Source organism: Dermacentor albipictus, chromosome 2, assembly GCF_038994185.2.
Source record: "Dermacentor albipictus isolate Rhodes 1998 colony chromosome 2, USDA_Dalb.pri_finalv2, whole genome shotgun sequence".
NCBI lineage: Eukaryota > Metazoa > Arthropoda > Arachnida > Ixodida > Ixodidae > Dermacentor > Dermacentor albipictus.
The window spans coordinates 117374852-117392510 of NC_091822.1; the positions used below are offsets into that span (position 1 = coordinate 117374852).

At 47.3% G+C, this 17659-nt stretch overlaps 2 non-coding genes across 2 annotated transcripts; both read right to left on the reverse strand.

Moving 5' to 3' along the window:
- Positions 1-15586: 15586 nt before the first annotated feature.
- On the reverse strand, positions 15587-15658 carry TRNAQ-CUG (transfer RNA glutamine (anticodon CUG)). The gene has a single exon. It is a non-coding gene; the product is annotated as a tRNA-Gln (tRNA).
- Positions 15659-15665: 7 nt separating this feature from the next.
- Positions 15666-15737, reverse strand: TRNAE-UUC (transfer RNA glutamic acid (anticodon UUC)). Its single transcript has one exon. It is a non-coding gene; the product is annotated as a tRNA-Glu (tRNA).
- Between the last annotated feature and the right edge of the window lie 1922 nt (positions 15738-17659).

The window sequence follows — 17659 nt, forward strand, 5'->3', positions numbered from 1 at the left end:
AATTGTGACTTGGCAGGTTAAAATGCTGTGCGTCGGCTTTTGGAGGTTTCTTAGACTCCGAAAGAAACCTCCGAAAGCAGTGGCACAGCATTTTTGCCTGCCAAGTCACAATTTCAACGAGCTTAAACTTCATGTCCTACAGTCACACTTTCGTTCACGCAGAGGTAGATAGATAGAGGTGCAGAGGCAGAGATTTTGGTGGACGTGCTGGGTGGGTCACACTGGACAACTGAGCTATACTGCCCCTTTGAGGCAGTAAATGGTTGGCAAGGCTACCACCAGGAGAGGCTGCCATGGGTGATTCGGACGGAGGCGACGTTCGCGAGGAAACCGCAGAAGAAAGCATTCGCCCAAGGCAAGCTGGCTACTGGACACCTCATCGAGAAGCACGCGAATTATCAGGCAAAGCGAATGAGGACGTCGAAGTCTGCTTGAGACCCTACCAGAGGGTGAGCCGCCATAACGAATGGAGTGCGTCTGCACAGCTTTCTAACGTTGTATTTTTCCCTGCCGGAACTGCCCTGATGTGGTTCGACGATAGCGAGGGCTCGCTGAAAACTTGGCACAGCTTCGTCAAAGAGATAACGAAATGCTTTGGTGATTCGCTTTCGAAGAAGGGCTGAGCAGACACTTTCACGATGAGCGCAATTGCCGGGAGAGACGTGCACTACCTACAACGAGGAAGTCCTGAAGATTTGCGTAATTGTGACTGCAAGTCACATTATATATTTATTTTATATATATATAAGATATATATATTTATTTTATCTCTAAGGACGGCCTCACTACCCCTTCCGACTTAAGGAGTCACTGTGTTACATTAGAGGCTCTTAAAACACGCTGCATTTTTTCCTAGTTTCGTTGGCTGGACAACGTGACCAACGTAACAAGTGTGGACGCATCTGCCTCTGACGACCTTGCGGCTTTGGTACGACGAGTTATCACAGATGAGCCGGCTCGTTTCCAAGGCCTAGGTGTCAATCGCGTGTGCCGTCAATGCTCCGTTGAAGAGCGCGACTGCGAGGCACCGGCAGCCTGGCCACGACCTGCCTACAGGGACCATCCCGTTTACGACATCACCCATGCTCAGAGCACCATAGTCCAGCCACAGCCTACGAGTTTTGAACGTTGACACGACACACAGCATTGACGTGCGTCTTCCGTCCACAACACGCTTTGGATATGTGTGCCCAACTTCAGTGAAAATCGCAAGCCGCCTGTTTGCTACAGCTGCGGGGCTCAGCGACAATATAGAGAATGACATATCATTTAGAAGTTCAATACGCTGCAACTAACAGGCATCAATGTTCCAAATGGAGATCTGCAGTCCAATCATTACACGAATGGCATGAATGTAACAAGCAGACGTAATTTTTCATCGTCTTGCAACTGGTTAGACCAGACCTGATGATCCACCCCCATCCAATTTATTACATCAAATTTTTTTCTATTTCATTCCTCATAATATGTTTTCTCACAAGCAATGGCTCGCTAATCATCTGCCTTCCCCAGTATAAATGTATTGTTTAACTTATTTATTACTTGATCAATCCCTCAGCGTTCACGAAGATGTGCATTTGTACTTTTACTCCTAACCGAACACTCCTTGTTAGAATAGTTCCTTTTAACAATTTCCATTTTCTCTTTTTTCATTCCTTCTGTTTTTCTTTCCACGTGTCCAACCAGCACAACTTCTTATTCCTTCTTATGCGGAAGAAGGGCCTGCGGTATTGTCAGCAACTGCTTTCATCTTTGTATCCGCTCACGTTTCTTGTCGGCCTTGCTTCTAAACCGGTATCAGTTTGCCTACCTGTTCTCTCTCTTTAATGAATAAAGAACATTCATTGTTTTCTTTTTATCTTTCCTCCTCGCTTTTTAAGCATATTTACCTGCACTTACTGGGCACACCAGCTTATTCTCCTCCTCCTTCCCTCAATGAGTGAGGAGGAGAGCGAGCTATGCCTACATAATAATGTTGCCAAGGGAGGCAGTTGTTCTGGAAAAAGCAAAAAGAGGCAGCAATTTCCTTAAAGATTACTAAGCTGTAGCGGAAAAACGCGATTGTCGTGTAGCAGTGATTTCTCTTTAGCTGACTTTTCATAAGCATCTGTCACGTGCAGGCGTGGCCCATATGAGCTGCTGGCAAGGCTGCTACGGTAGGAGCTGACCTCACACCTGATCATTACAGCTTGAACGAGCTTGTGAACGTGGCATATAAATAAATACATGAATACGTAGTTAAATAAATCATGTCGCAACAAGGTTCTTTATGTGGGTTGGATAATAACCCCAAGAAACATATTACTGAATCAGATGTGCAGGCATTCGTCAGGTGTGTAAACATTAGCAACAAGCCTAGTAAATAAGTAAGTAAATAAGTAAATAAATAAAATAAATAAGTAAGTAAAAGTAAATAAGTAAGGTACCATCTGCAATCATTAAAATTGCGACCAGTGGAGTACATGGTTTTTTTACAAACTATTAAGGACCAAAGGGCATGGACATGTACAACCAACTGCAATGTGTCACTAGTGGTCTTTGTGAAAAATCGAAGTATATCATACAGCTTCGAGATTTTTCTCTTTTCGCTTGTTCCCGAAAAACCATGCGCTCCCCATTCATTCCACTGTTGACATTTCAGTGACTGCAGATATAGTTTTTTGCGTTGTGTTTGGTTGCTTCAATTAGGGCATAGATTAGTACTAAATAAATGATGAAGATTAGCACGCCGTACATGCAAGCTACTGTATGCCCACTGCAAACCACTTGCCTATATAATCCTAAAGATTCAACTTTACCTCTGTTTAGGGTAAAGTGATATGATGCTCTTATGTGAAGCACTGTGATGCCCTGTTTTTTCAAGTATTCCAGGCTCTTCACCAAACCCTCCTTCTCCATTGAAGTACTGCTTCGCGCTGCAGCCGACTATGAAAAAGCATGCCATTTAGAACTTGGAAGCAGTGGGTTGAATTATTTACGTTATTTGTTACTTGCCTGTCTAGCTTGTACTTGCTCACAGTGCAAGATTTGTTTAACCTGTGTGCAAGGTAGACAGTGTGAGCAGTACTTTTCACTGTTCCCTGGTGAATCACACCGGCGAGCCAAGTCGACCTCGGTGCATGCCATTTCGCTTCCTAAGCAAATCTGCTGGTACATGAAAAGCTGTGTACCAAAACAATTTGGAATTACATCGATGACAAGATATAACTTATTGCAATTAATGTTCTCTCTTTGTTGTGGGATAGCACTTGGTTCGATGCACTTCTAATGTAGCATAGTCATTCCACTACGAATTTTTCATGCAATGACAAAGCGTGTTGCACAGTTACAAGCTTTGCTTAGGTGCATTAGGCGAATAGTATAATATGGCTTGCAAATTGTTTCTAGATGTCACATAATTTGGCAAGCATAAGTAAATATCAACGAAAATAATTAGGAATTGGGGGCAAGTAGATATCTTCAAATTTGGAATTTATTGTACAGAGAAATTTGCCACATTGACTACAGGCAGCAGGTAGCACTTGGGAGCGTATAGGTATTAAGATTAAGAAAAAGCAAGCCTGCCAAGCTAGTGCTTTTAGCTCAAAATGAGTATATCCTAAAAACATTGAAAATAGAACTTAGCTTTGGGTACCATATGAAGATTATCTAATCCCTATGTGGGAGGCCGTTCAAAACAGGGCAGCCAGATTCATCTCTGGCAACTACGACTATCATTCGAGCATTACCCGAATAAAACAAGACCTTGCATTTCAGTCATTAGATGATCGTCGCGTCATTGCTCTTTCATGTCTGTTTCAGAGGTACATCTATAGTAATAACTTTCACTGTTTGCCGCTTCATGTCTCTGTGCGCACATCTCGTCGCATTCATAACGCATTTAGTTTCATGCGCATTCGTGTTCAAACGCCGGCATTTAACTCATCGCCACTACCAAGAGCTATTGCACATTGGAACAGTCTCCCGGATTGCATTGCATCCATCTTCAATCGTGAAACATTCCGTGATAGCCTGAATTCGTTGCGTGTTAATGTTCTATAACGACGTTGCACTTTCCTATTTTTGTTATGTAATTACTGTTACCCCCCTTCCTCAATGCCCTTCAAGGGGCCTGTAAGGTAATGTGAATAAATAAAAATATATTCTTTTGATTTACAGTTTCCGCCCTTGCTCCTATTTTATTGTTTCTCCTTGCATTACTTTAATAGAACATGTCTTCCATCCTATGCTGATATACTTTCCTGCTTCACAATTATTTCCATACTTCGTGATGAAGAAAAGTGAATGCCGACCAAGATCTAAAAGAAAGAAAGATTTAGTGATAAATTAAAGCACGTTTTTATTACAAACAATCGTCGCGTTTCAAGGTGACAATGATTGTGATCAAGGCTCTCGCGTGGCAACCAGTACCTTTTTTTTTTCATTCGATGTTTTTTTTAGTTCTTGGTCGATGTTATTTTCATCATGCTCCTCCACGACCAGGCTAGATTCCGTCAAGCCCTGGGTGTCATTTCCATACTTCCTTTTCTTTTATTTTTCCGCCTTTCATCTAACAGAACATTAAAGTGATTGTAAAAACGTTTAGGTAATGTGTATAAGGGATCCCATATTGGCTAATATATAATGTGCTGTGGTTCTATTTAACTGGTAATGCAAGTGTATCTATATAAATATTTATGCACTCATATTTGTGTTTATGTAATGAAGCTTGCCTTTTGATGGTCACTAGATACCTATACTAAGCTTGTTTTGATTTCAAGCTCCCCATTGCTGCCAAAGAAGGGGGCAGCGGCTTCCTTCAAGATGCTCAGTGCCGTAATTTCTGTGCAGCTCCTCCTTTCTTGCTATGAAGAAAAAATAAAGTGGATTTTGATTGAAACTTCTGATACTCGGCCAGGTAGTGTGGTTTTCTTTTCTTTTAATGAAAAAGAAAGCAGCAATGAAAGGAGGGACTTATGTGTGGAGTACGCGAGATGACGCGGGCATGGTGCGCCAGAAGGCAGGGAGAAATAGAAGAAGACGACAACGCGCTGCGTGACTTTGGCACAAGCGCGCCAAGCATCACAACGAAAAAAAACCACACAAAAACAAGTACCAATCGGCGAGGCACACGGGATGAAAACGAAAAGAGAAGAGAGGAGGGGGAGGAGAAGAAACGTCGGCGGTTGGAACAGGTGAAGGCGGCTATAGGGTGCTAAGGTGTGAGCTTGACGGGTTGCTTGGTGTCGGGCTCACGAGGCCTCTACCTGGCCGGCTCTGCTCTTGCCGATGACCGGGCGTCTTGCTACAGCAGGCTGCGGTTTGCACGACAGCGAGCGTTCTCCGCTCCGAGGCGCGGAGGAGTGAGGTGCAAGGCGAGTGAACCTGGATCCGCACGTCTTCCACTCGACCACAGCGGGCCTGCCGGGGAAGTTCGAGGCGTCGGGCGCTGACGACTTCTCAACGGCAAGGCGTCGGTTGCGCACGTCGTCACGCCGGCTCCCTTCCTCACCTGCGTCACCAGCTCCCTTCTTCGGACCTCATGCTTCATTTTGGTGCTGCTATGCCGAAATGGACTCCTGGGGAGGGGGGTTTATTCTGTAAGTATCTACCTAGTGGACATGCCACTTTGTTCTGCTGCTGAAGTTCTGCTTGGCTGGGCTGAGGGGCGTGTCAGAAGGAGACGGGTGCCTTCAGCTAATCAGCACTTTAGCAGCAGATGAAATAGACATGTCCACTAAGCGGGCACTTATAAAACCCGGACCGCCATCACCGCCTATAACCGGTGAAAACCTTACTTGCACACGACGTCTGGTTGTTTTGTTGCCACTACAGGTAACTTAGTGAACTCTATCTTTGCTCTTGAACTTATCAGTGTGTCTCGTGGTAAAACTGTCATTGTAATTTCTTTGCTTTGTAATTCCTAGCCCGTGTTAATAAGGGAGTGGTATTTTTTAATGATAAAGTTATCTTTGCCTGTGGCTTGCAGTCAGCCTTGTCCGTTATCGGAAACACCGAAAGGCAACACTTTGGACGCGTTTTCTGTCAAGCTCTAAAGAATATAATCATCACAGACTTGCACTTAAAAAGCAGTGGGCGATGACACATGGTCCTAATTTTTCTAATGCAGATGAAGAATCAATAATTGATACTCTGCATGGCCTTTCAATATGATAATTTCAATACAAGTAAGTGTACTGTTGATGTGTAGCTCTGTTTCAAAGGTACAGTTCGAAGTTGTGTACAGCGATTGATCCCTTCGATATCTAAAAACGTTGAAAATCAGAATCCTTGGATAAAAGAGAAAGAAACTTCACAGCTGAGGCGAAAGTTGAAGTGGTTAAAGAAAAGTGGTACAAGGCGAGCACTCCTATTTTCAAAACACAGATTGGTGACATGTGCGAAAAAATAAGACAAGTCCTCGGGGCAAAGAAAAATATTACAATGACAAATTACCGGCATTTATTAAAACCTGACCAAACAAATTTTGGAGAGAGGTCAGTCCAGGCACCTACTCTACCTACGTATTTCTTTTAAATGGAAAGGAAAGTTAGGGACGACGCTGCTGTTTCTACAGCCTTTATTAACCATTTTAATACTGCTTAAATGAAGGATAACGACTATATTCCGTCCTTTAACGTAAGTCTATCTACAGTAAGATTTCAACTTTTCTGATGAAGGTGCTTTTAAATTGCTGCTTAATGTGGATATAAAAAATACCGTTGCTTTCCTAAAACGGTACGCAGAATGGTGTGCGAAATAATTTAATTTTAATCATGAATAAATAATATATTATTTATAATATATTATTATAATTATGTTATATTATTAATAATTTATATTATTATTATTTTATTTTATTTTAGTATTATTAATATTAATTATTAATTATTATTATATTTATAATATATAGATATATATTATTTAATAATAATTAAATAATTTAATTTAATAATTTTTTAAATAAGTCGTACACTAGATCTCTGAATGAAGGTGCGTTACCTGAAAACTGGATGATTTCCAAAATTAATCCTCTACTTAAAACAGATTGCAAAATATAATTTGAAGATTACCGACTAATTTCGTTAACCTCAACAGCCTGCAAAATTTTAGAGCACATAGTTCATAAACACATTGTTTAATTTCTTGAAGTACACAATGTGCTAACAACTGCACAGAATTGGTTTCGACGTGTATATTCAACCAGCACACAACTTCTGGAAACCATCTGCAATTTCGCTACAGCATTAAACGAAGGAAAGCAGGTAGAGGTCATTATTATGGACTTTCAAATGGCTTTTGATGTAGTTTCGTATAAAACATTACTCCATAAATTGTAATATATTCTAAAGAATGTTAGATTGCTATTATGGACACGAGCCTACCTTTATATTGATAACCATTTCTTTGCCTTAATTAACCCGCTTTTGTAAAGACCCTATTTATTCTGGCGTTTCCCAGGGCTCCATCCTTGAATCGCTTTTGTTTCCGTTCTTTAATAATTATATTTTTTTCACCGATTTTTTTGTAAATGTGAATTCGTATTCTGATGAGTGTCTGTTGTACACGAAAATATCTTCAGGTGAGGATCAGATTAGGCTGTATAATAAATTTGGTCATGGGATTACTCGGCGCCAGGAATTACAAATGGAAATTAATTACCATATAACAGTCTATATGAAGATGAGACTGAATAAAAGCCATTTATGCCATTCGTACGGAACTAATAACGTCTCCCTATCCCAAGTTTCAAAATTCAAGTATTTTAGATTGGGGATAACGAATCATCTAACGTGGAAGCAAATATATATATACGCAATTACGGGAACCTGCCTTCGTAGTAAAGCCTTGTTTTCTAAAGCACGCTCGTTATTCTACTCCACCTGTTCGCATGCTAGCATGTAAAACACTTTTTCGTCCAATTGTGGAATATGCAGTGGTCATATTGGATCCTTTCACTAGGTGTAATATTAGTGAACCGGAAAATGTGCAAAAGAAAGCCTTGCCATTTATCTACAACTCTTACTGTCGGAAGTCAGTCACTGAGATGTCGACAAGTGGCCTGCAATCTATTGTGGAGAGAAACCGTATTGGTCGCATAAAATTGTTCTTCCAGTTCTTGAATGGACATCTAAATTTTAACACGTCAAATATTCTTGCGTACTCTTCGCGTTACGCTTCTCGCAAGCAACACAGTAAAATGATAACACCTTTAACTTCTCAGATTATTTCTTATAACACTTTTTTCCTAGGACTGTCCTTGAATGGAATAATCTTTTTAATGATGTCGTATCGCATAGCATACGGTCATTTTTCGAAAGCAGCGTGACTTGACCCTCGCTAATGATTGCGTTGTGTAATACATTATATTGTGATTGTTGTATATAATATTATTGTACTGTCAGACTTTTTTGTAGTATTTTGCACTTTAATTGACGTTGCGTTCTATCTTGGTTGTTCGTTCATGCTTGAGCCATATCAGTACATGAAATGTTTGTTGTCCGAGTATCTTTTATCGTATCATGATACAACTGCAAAACATCTTTGCCCAGCCCAGCGCCAGTGAAGACTTCATTTGCGCTGCATGCTTTACCAATGACGGGTGAATACTCAGGCAAAATATGTTTCTTCGTTAAGAATGTCACCTCACAAAACCCAAGCACCCTCCATCCTACTTCAAGAAAGAAAGACCAACTTGTTGATATTTATTTATGGCCGTGGAGATTACATACGTAACAGGAAGAAAAAGACATGTCATGTGAGGGGGTGGCAGTGGGTTTCAGCCACATTTGACGTGGTTCGCTCGGCTCCCGCTTTTTGCCAACATTTTCGTATGTTTTTCGAGTGTGTACCCCTGAACTTTCTACATTTTCGGATCCGTGAAGTCAAGAGGAACACGCTGATACCCGACTTTTGTGGGTGGGTGGACTTTTGTGACATTTCTTGCCGTTTTTCTTTCGACTACGCCATGACTGTGTGCTGAGCCTGACCGTGTTAGGGTTCGCGAGGCAAGGCATCGCTAGCCCACCTCTTCTCGGCGGAGGCTTTTTCCACGGACTTTGTGATGGAGTGTGAGGTGGAAGGGGAGTTTTTATCCCCCGAGGACTTCACTAAAGACTCAGGGTGGCAGCTCGTTGCCGCCAGACGTTCTTCAAGGAGCACGAGAAACGCGGCCAATGCCAGTGCGGCCGACGTTCAGCATAACACCAGTTCCCACGCTCGGCGTAGCGCCGACCTCGCGGGCATTAAAGGCAAGATAATTCGAGGAGCCAGGATGCCTCCGATGCCCAAGGAAGAGGCAAAGATCGTCGTGCGGCCCAGGGGAGGCCTGTGTATCAGCAAGTGTGGACCTACCGCAGTCGCCGACGCCATATGGCAGGCTGCCGGGCTCGATTCGGCGTCGCGAGACACGGACACAATGTGTCCTAACTTTCAACAAAACATAATGGTGATCAGCACACCAAACAGGGACAACGCTGCACGCTACGTCGGCGTCGAGGGCATCTCCGTCGCCGGTCAACGTTTCGAGGTGAGCGCTTACGAGGCCGCCCCCCACTACACGTGCAAGGGCGTCATCCGAGGCGTCTCCCTTAGCGACGGGCCCGCGGTGATCGACAAAAAACTTGTAAACCCGAGAAATCCCACGGCGCTGGGCGCCAAAAGAATCAAGAACACCGGCACCGTGGTGGTCCTGTTCGAGGGGTACCGAGTGCCAAATTTTGTCTCCTACGGCGGCACTATTGTCAGGTGCACTTTATTTCGCAAGCAAATGGACGTGTGTTATAGCTGCGGCAGGCTCGGACACCGCTCCGACGTCTGCCCTTCGCCGAACGATGCCATCTGCAGAGGATGCGGAGAAGCAAACCCCGACGCCCAGCATAGCTGCGATCCCAAATGCAAGCTGTGCGGTGGCGACCACCTTACCGCCGCCAAGGAGTGCAAGCGACGATTTCAGACGCCATATCTCGTCAGACGCAGACGGGGGGAACGCTCCCGCGCCCTCAACGCCGAACATTTCCCGCCCATGGAAGGCGCGAATCAAGCCCGGCAAGCATCGCGTGAACGCCAACACGGTCGCAGCCGCTCCCGGTCCAGGGGGAGATCCAGGTCTCGTGGCCGCTCCAGGGGTCACATCAGGAGCCGCTCCGCCTCCAGGGCCAGGTCGATGTCAAGATGCCGAGTCCGATCCAGATCGAGATCCGGTTCCAGGGGCGGCCCGGGTTGCAGAACCCAGCCAGCATCTGGACCTCAGCCCGCCTCCACATATTTGGGGAAGCAGCCGACCCTCCTTTGGGCCGATCTGGCACGTCCCAAGCCCGGTGCCAATGTAGAAGCTGTTCAGGCACCTCGTAACGACCAACACCCAGAGCGAGCTAGGGACGCGGAAGTCACTCGCTTACGCAAAGAGAACGACGATCTCAAGAGCACGATCAAGAGGCTAGTTAACGAAATGGCAGAGATTCGGAAACTCGTTTCGAATGTGTCGGATAACGGTGCGCCAGGCAGGGCCACAGAGACTCCAATCCCAGCCCCAGTAGACGGTACTGCGACGTCCACCAAACGCAGAGCAGTAGTAAAACAAACAGGTGAATCGGGAGCGTTGTCCGCAGAAGTCAGCGAGATTAAGCAAACTCTCATTGGGCTGGCAGATGGCCTCAGACAGGTCACTGCTAGCGTCAGTTGTCTCACCGATAACGTTCGTCAAATTCAGGTTGCACTCGGAGACCCCAACAAGGGCCTCGGAGCTCTCACTGATCGCATAGATGCCATTGAGGCGCGAATGGCTTCATCCGCCTCCGTCGTCCAACCGCTCACCGTTCCCGCCATACTAAAGGAAGCTAGACTTCAATATCCAACCAGGGCGGCGACAGGAGGCCCCAGTCTTTGCACAGCCCTAACTGCCCCATTAGGTGGTAGTCCATCCGGTCCGCCATAATGGATAGGTCCAAAGAGAGTTTTCGCATTTGGCAATGGAACTGCAGGGGGTATTCTAACAAAAAAGCCCCTCTGCAGCAGTTCTTCGGGTCTTTCGCTGTCAAACCTCAAATCATTGCTCTCCAGGAAACATTAGTCTGCGCCGCCTCGCTCCAGGGCTACAGGGCCGTGTCGGGCCTGCCCGGGGGGCGAGGGATTTGCACCTTGATTGATAAAAGGCTGACTCATCTCACCCACGACCTCAAGCTGGCAAGTGGTAGAATTGAATACGTCATGGTTGAGATCCTGCTCAACGTACCACAGCAGAATCAGCGCAGAAACAGCGTGTTCGTCCTCAATATCTACAGCAGCCCCAGGGACTCGCGCCAGCAGTTCAAGACCATCCTCAAGAAAGCGACCGACTTGGCCGGCCCTCGACCCTTAGTAGTCGTCGGTGACTTCAACGCACCGTACGGCATCTGGGGTTACGTCTACGACACTACCAAGGGGCGCAACCTGTGGCAAGACGCCAACGAGATGGACCTCACTCTGGTCACTGACAAGAATTTTCCTACGCGCATCGGCAACTCCGTCACCCGGGACTCGACACCCGACCTCTCGTTCGTCAGGAACGTTGAGGACGTGGGCTGGGAGAACACCGCCATGGAGTTCGGCAGCGACCACTACATTCTCGAGACCAACTTCAAGGTGTCTCGGAGTAGGATCAAGGAATTCACGTTCATCGATTGGGACCGCTTTCGCAAGATTCGCGAAGAACCCGGCAAAGACAGGGCACCCGCCACCCTCGAAGAATGGTGCGAAGGCGTCCGGAACGACGCTTCCGCGGCTACCAAGAAAGTAGAAACCGATCTCGACGTCGAGCGGATGGACAGCAGACTTGCCCACCTGATCGAGGCCAAAAACGCCCTGCTCCGCCGATGGAAGGGCCAAAGGCTCAATCGCAGACTCCGAAAAAAGATCTCAGAGCTCAACAAGGTCATCGATGAACACTGCAAGGCGCTATGCCAGCAGCAGTGGGACGAGCTCTGCGAATCCGTCGACGGACAGATGCGCAACGGCAAATCCTGGGGTATGCTGAAGCACCTTCTCGACGAAAGCGGTTCAAAGTCAAATCAGCGGCATACGTTGGCCCGGGCCCTTCACGAAGCCACCAGGTCTCACACGGTTGATGAGCTCGTCTCAAAACTCGTACAGAAGTACTTGCCCGTCTGTCGCGATGGAGATCCAGTGACCCAACTCCCGGACTACCGAGGCCCTCCACGCCCCGAGCTCGACGAAGACTTCTCCGTTGCCGAGGTCAGACAGGCCATCTTCGCACTCAACCGCAAGTCTGCGCCTGGTCCAGACGGAGTCACCAACAGAATGTTGAGAAACCTCGAGGACACGTCGATCGTCTTCCTGACCGACAAAATCAACGAGTGCTGGAATAGCGGCGTTGTTCCTGCAGAGTGGAAGATGGCCTGTACGGTGCTCATTCCCAAGCCCGGCAAGGGCCCGAACATCGAGAACCTCAGGCCGATTTCTCTAACCTCCTGCGTCGGCAAGGTCATGGAGCGCGTCGTCCTCAACAGGGTCAACGGGTACCTCGAAGACAACGAGGTTTACACCTACAACATGATCGGCTTCCGCGCCGGACTCTCGACGCAGGATGCAATGAAGCTAATAAAGCATCAGATTGTGGATGGCCGTTCCAGAGACGTCAAGGCTTTGCTCGGTCTGGACCTCGAGAAAGCTTTCGACAACGTGCTCCACAGCTTCATCGTAAAGACCATTTCAGACCTGGGTCTCGGTTACAGATTCCATAGCTACGTCAGCTCTTTCCTAACGGACAGGAAGGCCAAGCTTCGCATTGGGGACTTCCGCTCCAACGATGTGCCCCTCGGAGGGCGGGGCACTCCTCAGGGCGCCGTCATCTCACCCGCCCTGTTCAACATCTGTATGATTGGTCTTTCCGAGAGGTTGGCACGCGTAGAGGGCGTCAAGCACACCATATACGCCGACGACATCACCTTATGGTGCCCCGGCGGCTGCGAGGGCAGAGTCGAAGAATCCATGCAGGAGGCGATCGATGTGATCGAGGAGTATCTCCGCCCCACCGGACTTCGATGCTCCCCCGCCAAGTCGGAGCTTCTGCTTTACAGAAAAGAGAAGGGAGGCAGACCCAAAGATTGGAAGCCAGTTTCCGAAAGCAGCATCAGTCTTAGTACTTGTGACGGGGGGGTGATACCCAGGGTCGACGTTATTCGGGTCCTCGGCATGTTTGTCGAATTCAACGGCGGGAACGGAACGGCTCTCCGCAAGATCATCGCAAAGACGGACAACGCTTTCCGCCTCGTTCGCAGAATAGCAAACCGGCACCGAGGAATGAAGGAAAACAATCTCCTCAGGCTTATCAATGCCTTCGTGCTATGTCACTTTACGTACACAATTTCTATGCACAACTGGCTCAGAGCGGAGCGAGACAAGCTCAACGCTCTCATCCGCAAAGTGGTCAAGAGGGCTCTCGGGCTACCCATCAGGACCCATACCGAGGATCTCCTCAAGCTGGGGGTGCATAACACTGCCGAGGAGATTGCCGAGGCCCAAGAACGTGCGCAACTCACTCGCCTGAGCACCACAGCGGCAGGTAAACACATCCTCGAAGAGTTGGGTTACCACCCTGCGGGATTCCCGATGGTCAGTACCCCGATCCCTAGGTGCATTCGAGACAAGTTCGAAGTGGCCCCTGTGCCTCGAAACGTCCATCCCGTCCATAACGAGGGCAGACGCAAGGCCAGAGCAGCAGCCATCCTCAAACAGATAAAGCAACGAGACATTAGAGCAAGCTTCGTCGACGCCGCGGAGTACAGCGATGGGAAGACCTTTGCCATCGTTGTGGTCGACTCCAGCGGCAAGATTTCTAATTGCGCCTCCATTCGCACTTCAGACCCCGGAGTCGCCGAGCAAGCCGCCATCGCCCTCGCCCTGCTAGACGGTCGTGGGTCCGAGATATATAGCGATTCCAAAACGGCAGTTAGGGCTTTTCAGAAGGGTTGCATCGCCAAGCAAGCTGCTCGTCTTCTTAGCAACTCGAATCGATATGCGCTCACGCATCATTCAATCCACTGGTTTCCAGCTCACGTAGGGTCGGTCGAGGGTGCCCCCCAGAACCTGAATGAGTCTGCTCACGAGGCTGCGCGTGACCTCACCGACCGCGCTTCCTCTGCAAGAAGCACCGACTCCCCTCCTCCCTACGGCCACAGGGATGCTCCCGCTACTCATAACGAGATTATTAAATTCTTCTACATGTCTAGAAGGGTCTTTCCACCCCCTCACCCCAGGTTGAATAGGGCGCAAGCCGTTTCTCTTAGGCTTCTGCAGACTAGTACGTATCCGTGTCTGTCCGTTCTCCACGAGGCTTACCCGGACGTGTATCGCGACGACGCCTGCCCCTCCTGCGGGCAGACCTCTACTCTAGCGCACATGCTGTGGGAGTGCGGGTCAACATACCCTAAGTTCATCAAGGAGGAGTGGGACTCGCTTCTGCGTAGCCCCGCTCTGGAACAGCAAATCCTGGCTGTCCGGCGTGCCCGCGACCGGGCCGGTGGGCTAGACCTGCCGGTCCCGACGTGGGACTAGCCGGGTGCGCGACGAGTTCGCGTCCTCGCCGGACCTACAATAAATGTTTCTTCACTCACTCACTCACATGTCATGTGAGAAATAATAACCTATTTGTCACTAGCTGAACTATATAGGTATTTACGACGGAGAACTCGCTTCAGCGCATGAAAAACGATATTATTGGTTTGCTTTAAATAAGAAATTTGAGGTGTATCAAACTCAGCTTAGCAAAGACGATACGTTGAGTTTTGTGGGGAAGCGAACACAAAAGGATGGTGCTTTGTATCCGAGAGAGAGGCGTATATACGAGGGCAGGTTTGACCGTGCACCGTCGCGTCTCAGTCGTATCTGCAATGACCCTGAGTCTATAGTGAGCTTATCTATCTAATCAGCCACCGGAGTTCAAGCAAAAGAAAATGATAGCTATAACATATTGGCTCCGTCAACCGAGTTTTTCGTGTTGGCCGGTTATGCTTTCTGTCGGGCGATTCACGCACGTGAAATTTTTGCGTCGCCCAATTTTCCGCGGCACAGGAAGATTGCGGTAATAACTTCCTAAAATTGTCCGTACATTTACTAAATCTCGAAATTCCTAATTATTTAACGAAATACTTTGAATGTTCGAAATATTTCTATCTTTCTTGGGAAATTGTGAAGAACCTTTTGCTTTAATATTGCAAGTTTCCTCTGGAGTTCTTATGCATTTCTTATTATTTCTCTTACGTCCGCTTACCTTAAAGCTTTTATCCTCTGGTTTCCTGCTATACCGCCTGTTTCTTGTTCAATCCTCCGTAGCGGGTCAACGTCATTAATTGGGAGTAACCGAGCATGCAAGGAAGAGAAACGAAAGGCATGGCTGGCGGTTGCGAAAGACATACAAGTTATCTTTGAAAAAAAAAAAAAGTCACGTAGATGTGGTCCTTGTTGCTGTAACTCATATACAGAGTCACTAATAACGTAATCAACAGTGCGGGCGGAGCGTAAGATGTCAATGAAAAACTAGGCGAAAAAGAAGAAGCAGGCAGGAAGGTAAAAAATATACAACGCTACATTGAAACAAATAAAAAAAAACAGGTCTCACCGAGATTTGAACTCGGATCGCTGGATTCAGAGTCCAGAGTGCTAACCATTACACCATGAGACCGAAACGCTTCCGACGCCGGGAATCGAACCCGGGCCTTCTGGGTGAAAGCCAGATATCCTAGCCACTAGACCACGCCGGAGACGGCGGTGGGGGAGCGAGCGCTCGAAGCGGTCTCCATTTGCATCCGCCGTGCCACGTCGCTGCACGGAAGTAGTAATTCGTATGCGGGTTGTCGCTACAGAAATAGATGCGAGCGCTATGCCGTATAATATGCATTGCTGGGAGACCTGCAGCTTTGGTTGCGCTGGCGCTGCACCGAAGTCCTCGCTATGAAATGTTTTTTCAAGATATTTCATAACTTCTGCTTCTGGTCGCTCTCTCATGACCGCGAGTTCAAACGGCTAAGCGACCAAGCTACGAAAAAAAAAAAGCACTTTGTAGGATAACTGCGACCAGGCTGCCCGGCATCGCAACGACACTGTAGACGATGCCGAAGTACTAGACGTGTCTGTGGGTTGCTTAGCGCTGTGGCGCGTTATCAAATGAGTGGTGCTTGAATCACACGAGGCTCCCTAAACGCTTCTTGTCATATGTTATGGATTTATTGTTTGCATTGTGTGCAGCACGGCAAATATCAAATATATCATTACAGAGTCGAACTTTTGTATGTAACATTTTGCTCTTCAACACCCAGCCCTAAGGCCGAAAAATTCTGCGAGATGTAATCGACATTATAATCATCGAACAGCTAGCCGCCAGCCCACGATCAAACCGGCACTAATGAGGAATGGTAAATTAAGTTATATGAGCAAAGTACACGTCCAGGATAGCAAAAGGATTATTTTGATCGTTACGGGAGGTCTTTGGCACGTAGCCCAGAAAAGACGCAGAAAAGAAATGCTGATGGCGACGCCGCGCTGAGGTTCCCCGGCACCTTGCACGTTACGTCATGGATTTAGAAAGCGACAACCCTGATTGTTTATCGGTAGATAAGGATGGTTTGAATGACGTCATCGCACCGCCATCTTGAGGTACGAGCACGTCGAAATACGGGGATATATTTTGATATCCTTGACATCACGCTAACCTACTCGGGCTGAGGTACATATAGGCGGAAAATTCGAGTGAAGCAACTTTTCCCTCCGTTTTCTTCAGTAATAATCGTCATTTTCCCACTCGTTGCTGCCCTGGTACATCTTGGTGAGCGACGAGGGCTGTGTGGACCCCTTTCGCGGATAAGTTTGCACCCGATGAACGAGATGGCGCTACCGGCGAGGCGCAGCGCGTTGCCTTAGGCGAAAGCGTGCAAAAGCGTACAGATCCGGAGCCATTAGCGCTTCTGCCTTGCTTCTGTGCGATCAGCTGTCAGAAAAATGCAACTGGAGGATGATGAGGAATTTGTTGTTTTATGGCACAGGGGCCAAGTATGACCAAATAGCGACACTGCAACTGGGTAATCGCTGAGGCACGGTGCTCAATTCATACTGCAGTATGCGGAAGAACGGAAGAGGGAAGACCTGTGCTGCAAGAATAGTGACTGTAGTACGCGAATAGCGTGACTGGCAATAGAATAGTGGCTTGCATATAGAAGAATGGAATGAATCTGTGTGTCCAAGTTCAGGGACCGCTGATACGTACACAAGTGCTGCCTGTGTTGCCGGCCCTTGACGATGCTCGTCTTTCCTCGAGGTTAAAAAGAATTCACTCATCCTCTATAACGTTGTATCGCTAACCTCCAGAGAAATGACTTCAACCCCGTCACGTCGGCAATAGTGAGTAACCCTCGTTACACAGTGACTAATGAGTAGCGCCGTTTCTTGGCATAGTAAGTTTTTCGCACGTTATCTACACCAGATTTCACCCCAACACACACTCGTACTTGTGTCCGCTCTGTCGCCCACGTATCGAGAATAAGTGAACGAAATGAACGCGCTGAAGCACGCCCGGTGACGATGGCACCAACAGCACATGAATGAACGAAGCTGAAAGTGTTGTGACGGTGCTAAGGAGCAAGCGAATGGCTAGCGATAATGCGTATTTGCTACAAGCTATTACAAAGTG